The following is an 8,412-nucleotide window of genomic DNA, read 5'->3' as shown; positions in this document are numbered from 1 at the left end:
ATTATTCCCGCTTGCCAGGTATGAGAAAGCAGAATGTGTTATTTTGCCCAGACGTACAATGGGTACATGATCAGACATGATAATCCTGTCCCTGTCATCAGCGGTGGCACACGATGGAGCCCCTCACCTGGTCATACACCAATATTTAAAGTATCATCATGCTGCTTTGGGATACAAAGTTAATTAATCAGTTAATTATTTGACAGAACCCAGAACTATTAACAGCGACCAGTTACTGCGATAACCTGAAACATGTATACAAATGCAAACAGCAAGGCTGGAGCTCCTTTCGTCGATTTGTTTTATTACCTGAACAGGGGGCACCACTTGAGGGGACATAACTGCGGGTGAGGCTGCGAGCGCCTTGTAACCATTGGATTCTGGGCAAGATGGCTGAGGGTCGCTCTTGACCGAAACCACCAGCACACAGTCTGAAGGATCCATAGGCCTGAGACATAGTCTTTTTGGAGACCGAGAAGTGATGTCCCCGGCCGAATACATGGACTGGGTCGAGTCATACAGAGGACGCTTGTGTGCCTCAGTCTTAGGTTCCTGCAGCCCACCTCTTGGCTTAGGGAGGATAAAAGTATTGCCAGGTGCAACCTGCCTGTGTCTGGACCCATTCATGTTGTCCATGAAGAAAGGTGGTCCTAGCTTGGTACCGATGCCAGCGATGCTGTTTAGGGTGGCCACAGACACGGCGCCGATGCAATGATTAGTATACGTTTTGGACAGCTTGGCGGCCTTTGATAACATCTGCATGCGGGTACCCAACAAGTTCTTACCAATGGCTTTATTTTCGTACCAAGTAACATCAGACTCGCAGCAATGGTCCCGTGGCCTTTGGAAGAAGGCTTTGCAAAGCGGGTTGCGCTTGGCCAGGTACTTGACAAAACTGGCATACGGGCAGAACTCTGTGCCAGTCTCGTACATGCGCGGCAGGTTCTCCTCGTCGCTTTCTGCAGCGACAACCCCGCCGCCCGGACCACCGCGTTTTTTCCCCCAGGACGAGGAGCGCGACTTGTGGTAAGGTCCCAGCGCTTTGAAGTAGACGAACCTCCTACCATCCTCATCCATGGCCAGGCCAAAAGAGTCCTCTTCCAGCTCTCTCTGGTTCTCCCTCCCCCTGGTGCAGAAGTACATACAGGTCTCAAACCAGACCTTATTGAGGAGTCCGAAGGGGCTGCACACGCTGAACACGCACGATGTGTAGAGCTTCCTCAGGTCGGCTCTGGTGATGGCCTGCTTCTGCACCACCGGGCCGGCCCCCTGCTCCTCCAGCTTGCGTATAACCGCGGCCAGCGTTAAGTTCGCGCTGCGTAACTCCGGGTCCTTGGTGAGGTCCAGGGTGCGGCAGTAGGGGGGCTCGTTCAGGTAGCGGTTGAGGGACGAGCGGATGCTGATGAGGGATGACTTGCTGTACAGCTGGCCGCTCTTGGAGCGCGCCTCGGCATAGAAGGAGCGCAGCACCCGGCACAGCGCCTCCTTGTCCATGCTCTCGAAGTCCGGGCTCTGCGACTTCTCACTCAGGTACTCCCGGAAGATGCGCACCGCGTAGCGGGTGGCCAGGCGGGTATTCTCGCTGAGCCGGGCTCGCTCGGGCCGCTCGGATGGGGACCCCAGGCAGGCTCCCCCGTCGCCCGCCCCCCCTGCGCCCCCCAACTGCAGCAGCAAAGGCTCCATGTCCGTCGCCACCATCCCGGAGCGCAGGCCGGGCACCATGGTAGGGCGCTGGGCAGAGGGGTGGGGTAGCAGCGCGCTTGCACGCTCACCTAGGCGGGTGTAAGGAGACTCCAGCAGAGAGCCCTCCTCAGGGTCCCACTCCAGCTGCATCTCATCATCCTCCAGCTCGTCCTCCTCGTCCAGCAGCAGCAGCTCGTCCTCCTCCTCCTCTTCCCCGGTAATCTGGACCTCCTGGATCTCATCATCCTCATCCTCTTCTTCTTCTTCTTCCTCCCCGGCGCTGCCCGGCTGCAGTCGGTGCTGTGCCGCCCGGGGGTCAGGCTCTGCGGTGCCCGGGTTGCAGTCCCCGCTGACAGGCATCCTCGCCATATTGCCTTTCTATTCCACTCCGGCTGTTCTGTATACGAGACTGTGCCGCCTCGCCGCCGTGTCTCTGCCAGTCCCAGGGCCCGGGCGCATGCGCTATATTGGACCGCGACTGCCTGGGTGTAATGACCTTCACAGACCGGGGGGGAGGGGACGAGGAGGCGGCACAGGAGACACCGGCGAACAGCCAGTGCCCGGGGGAGGCGGCGGGTACTCTGTGCGCAGCCAGGAGGCGAGCCGATTAGCCGGGGATGGAGAGGGATCAGGCTGTACTCGGTATGGGTGTGCGGAGGGAGGTAGTGTGTGCTCCACAGCACAACGCACACTAACAGGGCTCTAATCCTGCACTCACATCCATTAAAGAAGTATGCCAGGCGAGGGGGGGGAGGGAAGTGAGTGCGCACTCATGCTGTGTACACACAGGCGGCCCTCGGGGGTTACAACAGTCTGGAGCTGACTCCTGCCTATTCTACACCGCTGTCATCTCATCTAAGACTCCCAATTGGTGCCTTTGCTGCCAGTATGTTACAGTTGATATCCCTGCTTGAATGCAGGTGACTTAAGAATATCTTTACATAAAGCCAAGGTTCCCATGTACTAGAGCCATATGGTGAGTCACTACATAGCATCTTTACAATGGGCTTTTCAAGGGTTAATATTTCAAGCGTTTCAGAGAAAGTTCCCAGGTATGAGAATCAGGTAAGATCGGGGCATGTCGCTCAGGGTTACCTGAGATCATAGAGCCCAGCACCAAGTACACTAGCGAACATTTGGTGCCTCTATTGTTTGGCGGACGCGTATCACAGCTGGCACGTTAGGAGTTATGTATTTACGGGCAAAGTTATAAAGTAACTAGCATGAGTAGCACGGATCCTAAGGAAATGGTTTTAAGGTTACTGTATCCCCAAAGTATTGTTTTTAGACATATGGTAACAGCATCACTGGGCTCTCGCCAGCCCTAACCAGCGTACACTAACACCGCAGGGTCCATGGGGGGCCGTTACCTCTGATTATCTATATTATGCAAATTCAACCCTTGAGCATATCTAAGAGTACTTATTAAAAGCAGAATTTGTCAGTCCAATCAAGCATTTAGGACAACAACAACAAAAAGATGTCAAAGTCACTCCAAGGTGCATACATGCAATCAAATGAAACACTAAAGAAAACATCTTCTCTAGACAACCAAATGATATATATATATATATATCATTATTAATATTAATACTATTATTAATACTATTCAGCTTGCATGCCAAATTTGTTAAACGGTAGCATGCCCTGCTTGCCATCCTACTACCTCTGCCAATTGTATACACAGTTGTTTATATTATATATATAATATACACACACTGCCCTCCACTAATATTGGCACCCTTGGTAAATATGATTTTATATTTTCTTCAAAAAATATACAAAAATACTCTGCTCTCATGGATATCAAACAATTGCAAACACAACAGAAAAAAATAAATTGTTAAATATATGTGTGACACAATTATTGGCACCCTTTTAGTAAATACTTTGTGCTGCCTCTGTTTATAACATCTCTCCAGTCTTCTCCTATAATGCCCGATGAGGTCGGAGAATACATGGGAAGGGATCTGAGACCATTCCTCCATACAGAATCTCTCCAGATTCACAGGTAGATTTCAATGTAGATGCTGTGGACTCTCCTCTTTAGTTCACCCCAAAGGTTTTCTATGGGGTTCATGTTAGGGGACTGGGGTGGCCACAGTATGACTTTGATTTTATGGTCAATAAACCATTTTTGTGTTGATTTTGATGTATGTGTTGGATCACTGTCTAACCACGTTACATTTTAAGCTTCCTGGCAGAGGCAGTTAGGTGTTCATTTAATATCTGCTATTTGATAGGATACATGGCATCATGGACTCTAACAAAATGTCCAGCCCCAAAACATTAAAGAGCCACCACCATATTTAACCGTTAGCTTTGGTACTTTTCCATACGTGTGCTCCAAACTCACCTCTGGTGTTTATTGCCAAAAAGCTCTATTTTGGTTTCCTCTGACCATAGAACCTGATCCCATTTAAAGTTTCAATAGTGTCTGGCAAACTGAAAACGGTTGAGTTGTTTTTTGATGAGTGCAGAGGCTTTTTTCTTGATCCCTTCCAAACAACTGTTGGTGATGTAGGCGACGTCAGATTGTAGATTAAGACTTTCTGGCCCCAAGACACAAGTATCTTCTACAATTCTCCAGCTGTGATCCTTGGAGAGGTTTTGGCCAATAGAACCATCCTCTTCACAGTGCGTTTGGATAATATGGACACCTGTCTTCTTCCAGGTTGATTCATAACATTTGCAGTTGACTGAAACTTTTTAAATTATTGCCCTGATGGTAAAAATGGGCATTTCCGATACTTTTGCTATGTTCTTATAGCCACTTCCCATTTCATGAAGCGCAACAGCCTTTTGCCGCACATCACAGCTCGATTCCTTGGTCTTGAATAACTAAGGGAATTTGCCCCATATGTTACCTAATATTTATACCCCTGTGAAACAGGAAGTCATGGTTGAACAATTTCCTGTTACCATACCTGGGAACTTCTGGGCTCCGGCTACCCGGAGCCTTCCCTTGCAGGACGCAGCCAGGAATGCACACAGATGTCGCTGGGCGGTCCCGCTGACGTTGGTGGGTGGTCCCGGTGACGACGGCGGGAAATACCCCCATTTAAAGGAAAAATGGGCAGGAGAGGGGCGTGCTCCCGTGACCCGGAGGATTCGGGTCTTAACCCGGAGAACCGAAGGAGCAGCGCTCACCCGGCAATCTCTGGGTCAAACCCGGAGAGTTCCCAGGTACTCTGATGGGATTTCAAATCCATAAGAGATCATATAATTTTAAACTATGCATTTATGTAAATGTATCTGGGTTTTTTCCCCAATATGGGTTTTTTTTCTGCATGCTGGCCGGCTGATCTCAGAATTGATCAGCTGACACCATTTCTACCATATATTGCTATGCTCCATGACCTAATACCCATCTAAAGGCAGCGATCTGAACATTTTTTACAGCTGAAGGAGAAGCTGCTAATGTCGGGGTCACTTTCCTTCTCCTGGCAGGCGAGTTACAACTAGCATTTTAGGGCCTATATACAGAACACTCAGGGCTCCATACCCATACTTCCTAAGCGTCCCAATTTTACTACTCTATCCTGCTGTCCCGCCGACAGGTAAAGCTCAGCAGAATCCGGGGGGTGCAATCCCACGCTCCTGATTTCATTCTTTCATTTATGCAACATCAGTGAATGACTACTGCACATGGACAGAATTGTGCGCATGCACTGACGCTCTACCTCCCAAGCTCTGCCCCCCCAGCATCCCAAATCTCCGGGGGTAGAAGTTGGGAGGTGTGTGTACCCTATGCTTATGGTTTTCAATCTGTAATATAGTAAAGCTTGGGGGTGTTTCTACACCGCCACTACTCTGCTAGCTATACAACTCCCTTGAAGAACAGACTGATTACAGTTTTGAGTAAATAATTGTGTTACATCCATCATTGCTACAGAAACCTAGTGCTTGAAGGTTTTTTTTAGCATTCCACAGTATTTCCAACGACGCATGTGCCGCCCACTTGTAAAGGTAGCCCCATAAACTATATGCTCCTACACACACGCACTGGCCTCAATCCAATAAACCGGACTACATCTAGTCATAGTCAGAAAATACACAATGGTCGTTCTGTACCCCGTATGTACTTAGAAATTCAATGCCCCTGCCTCAGCCAAAACACATGTAAGCAGGAAGCCACCGTATCACCTAATCATATCACAACGTGCGCAGTGAGAGCGGGAAAACCACTTAACCATCAACTAGAGGCTCATCAATGAGTAAAGAATGCTGATGTATTTTGGTCACATTTTCCCCCAAATAATAATAAAAATAATAACTAGGCAACGGCGTGAGCAATGCCTGATAAACAATAGAGAAATCATCCAGAAAGTGTGTCCAGAAATCACATCAATTCTCGGCGCACGGTGTCAGTGAGGGAGGATGACTGCCACATGTCACGGGACCTGATCGGTCCGACACTACGGGAGCTACAGACCACAAGAAACAAACAGGAGGGAAATGAACGATGCAGTAAATACAGCGTATAGGGAAGGCTCCGGGTAGCCAGAGTGAAGACGTTCCCAGGTATGGTAATACCCCATTGACAGAGTGAACTCTTGTAAATACCTAAAAGTAGATCTGTGACTTTCCCCGAAGCCTACATCTTATAATGTAATATATATAATGTAAGTTGGTGGTTGATAAATGGAACAGCCTCCAAGCAGAAGTAATAGAGGCTAAAACAGTGATGCAATTTATACATGCATTGAATAGGTATAAAGCTATCTCGAATCTAAGATGAGACCAAGGATAAAATGTTCCCTTCCTGCCTAATATATCCCAGCGACTGACAGGTGCCTTCAGTGGCGTCGCTACAGGGGGGCAAGGGGGGGCAATTGCCCTCCCTAGGATATTCCTTGCCCCCCCACCGAATTTGGAACCACCCAGGACAGTCCCCTTGACTGCTAACGACGGCATGGTGCCGTCGCTAGCAGTCCCAGTCAGGTGCTAACGACGGCACCATGCCGTCGCTAGCACTATCTTACCTTGATGGAGGTCTGTGGACCCCCATCACCACCTACCCCGGCGATCTGCCCCTCACACTGAAGGGCATCACCGGGGTGTCACCGTGCAACTTTATTAATAACTGACAATTGTCAGTTAAAGCGGTATGGGGGCATGCTGCTTAGATGCCTGTATCTCAGGCATCTAAGCAGCTACAGACCCCCAACATATACCGTTGGAAAGGTAATTATCTCACCTGTCCAAAAAATGATTTAAACATAAAGTAGTTAAACTTTAAAAAAAAAAAAAAAAGTTTAAGTATTCTAGCTAAATGATCCCTTTGATCATGGGATTAAATTTAGCCAACGGTAGAGGGAGGCAATTTTTGAAATCCTGATGAACTGCAAATATTATTAAAATCATCCATTTAGCCTGTGTGGTACGTGAGTAACCATCTCATCCCTGGAGCTCCTTGAATTTTTTTTTTCTCCCTTTACCATCATTTCTTTGGGATTGTAAGGGGAAAGAATGGTGTGTGTGCTTCTGTGAGTGAATGTATGGAAAGTTTGGTGTGTGCTTCTGCGAGTGTTGGAGATATGAAAGGCATGTGAATGATCAGTAATAAGGGTTGAAGCCTTGACGTGGCATTACTGCTCATGTAGGAAGTTAAATTATGGCACAAAAAGTACACATTTGCAAGAACTACACCCCTTGGCACATCAAATGAGGGCCTGCATGTGTTTCTAGTACAAACCTGGAGTGCGCTAGACACAAATGAACATGTCGCTATGGATAGAAAAAACATATTTTCTATCCAAAGCGACATATTCCATCATTATTTGTGCATTCAACTTTTGTCCTAGAAATACATGTAGCCCCTAATTTGAAGCTCCAAGGGGCGTAGTTTCTTAAAATGGATGAATTGTCTGAATGAGGGAGAGCATGAGTTAATGTGTTTGTGTGTATCATAGATGTATAATTGTGGAAGGGCAAAGATGGCACTAGCAGGATGTTTGAGCCTTGGGGACCGAGATGGCACAGGCCAGGTGTATATGGGACAAACATGGCAAATCGTATGTGTGTTATCTGGGTGCTGGCCAGGTTCTATGTGGACAGTGTGCACGCCAGGGCTTGCTTTGGGGTGTGCAACCTGTGATCTATGCCTGTAATTTAGGGGGTTTTAAATATACCTTTAATGCTGTGTTTTTATGTGAATTCCAATTGATCTGTACCTGCAAAGCTGTGTTTCTGTGTTATTCTGTAGATCCATATCTGCTATGCTATGTTTCCATACATTATTTATGTATACCTGCAAATACAGGGTTTGTATGTCTTGTTCAGTTGATTAATACCTGCAATGCTGTTTCCATGTATTTATTTGATCTATACCTGCGATGCTACATTTCATATATTATTATTGTATACCTGCAAATACAGGATTTGTATGTCGGATTCTGTTTATCTGATATATACCTTCAGTGCTGAGATCACAAGTGAATTTCAATTGATCTATACATGCAAAGCTGGGTTTGTGTGTTAATGTATTGATCTATACCTGCTATCGGCAGCAGGGTCTAATATTTATATATATATATATATTTATATATATATCGGCAGCAGGGACTAATATTAATATATATCGGCAACTGGGGCTAATATTAATATATATGGGCAGCAGGGGCTAATATATATATATATATCAGCAGCAGGATCTAATATTAGGCCCTGAAATCATTTAGTGCAAAAGTTAAGGTATTGTGTTGTTTAAAGGATTTCAAGGATTAG

Source organism: Sceloporus occidentalis, unplaced genomic scaffold (genome assembly GCF_023333645.1).
Source record: "Sceloporus occidentalis isolate IW3139 unplaced genomic scaffold, rSceOcc1.0.p SCAF_56, whole genome shotgun sequence".
NCBI lineage: Eukaryota > Metazoa > Chordata > Lepidosauria > Squamata > Phrynosomatidae > Sceloporus > Sceloporus occidentalis.
The sequence above is the reverse complement of the archived record's forward strand: the minus strand, read 5'-3'. Positions refer to the sequence as shown.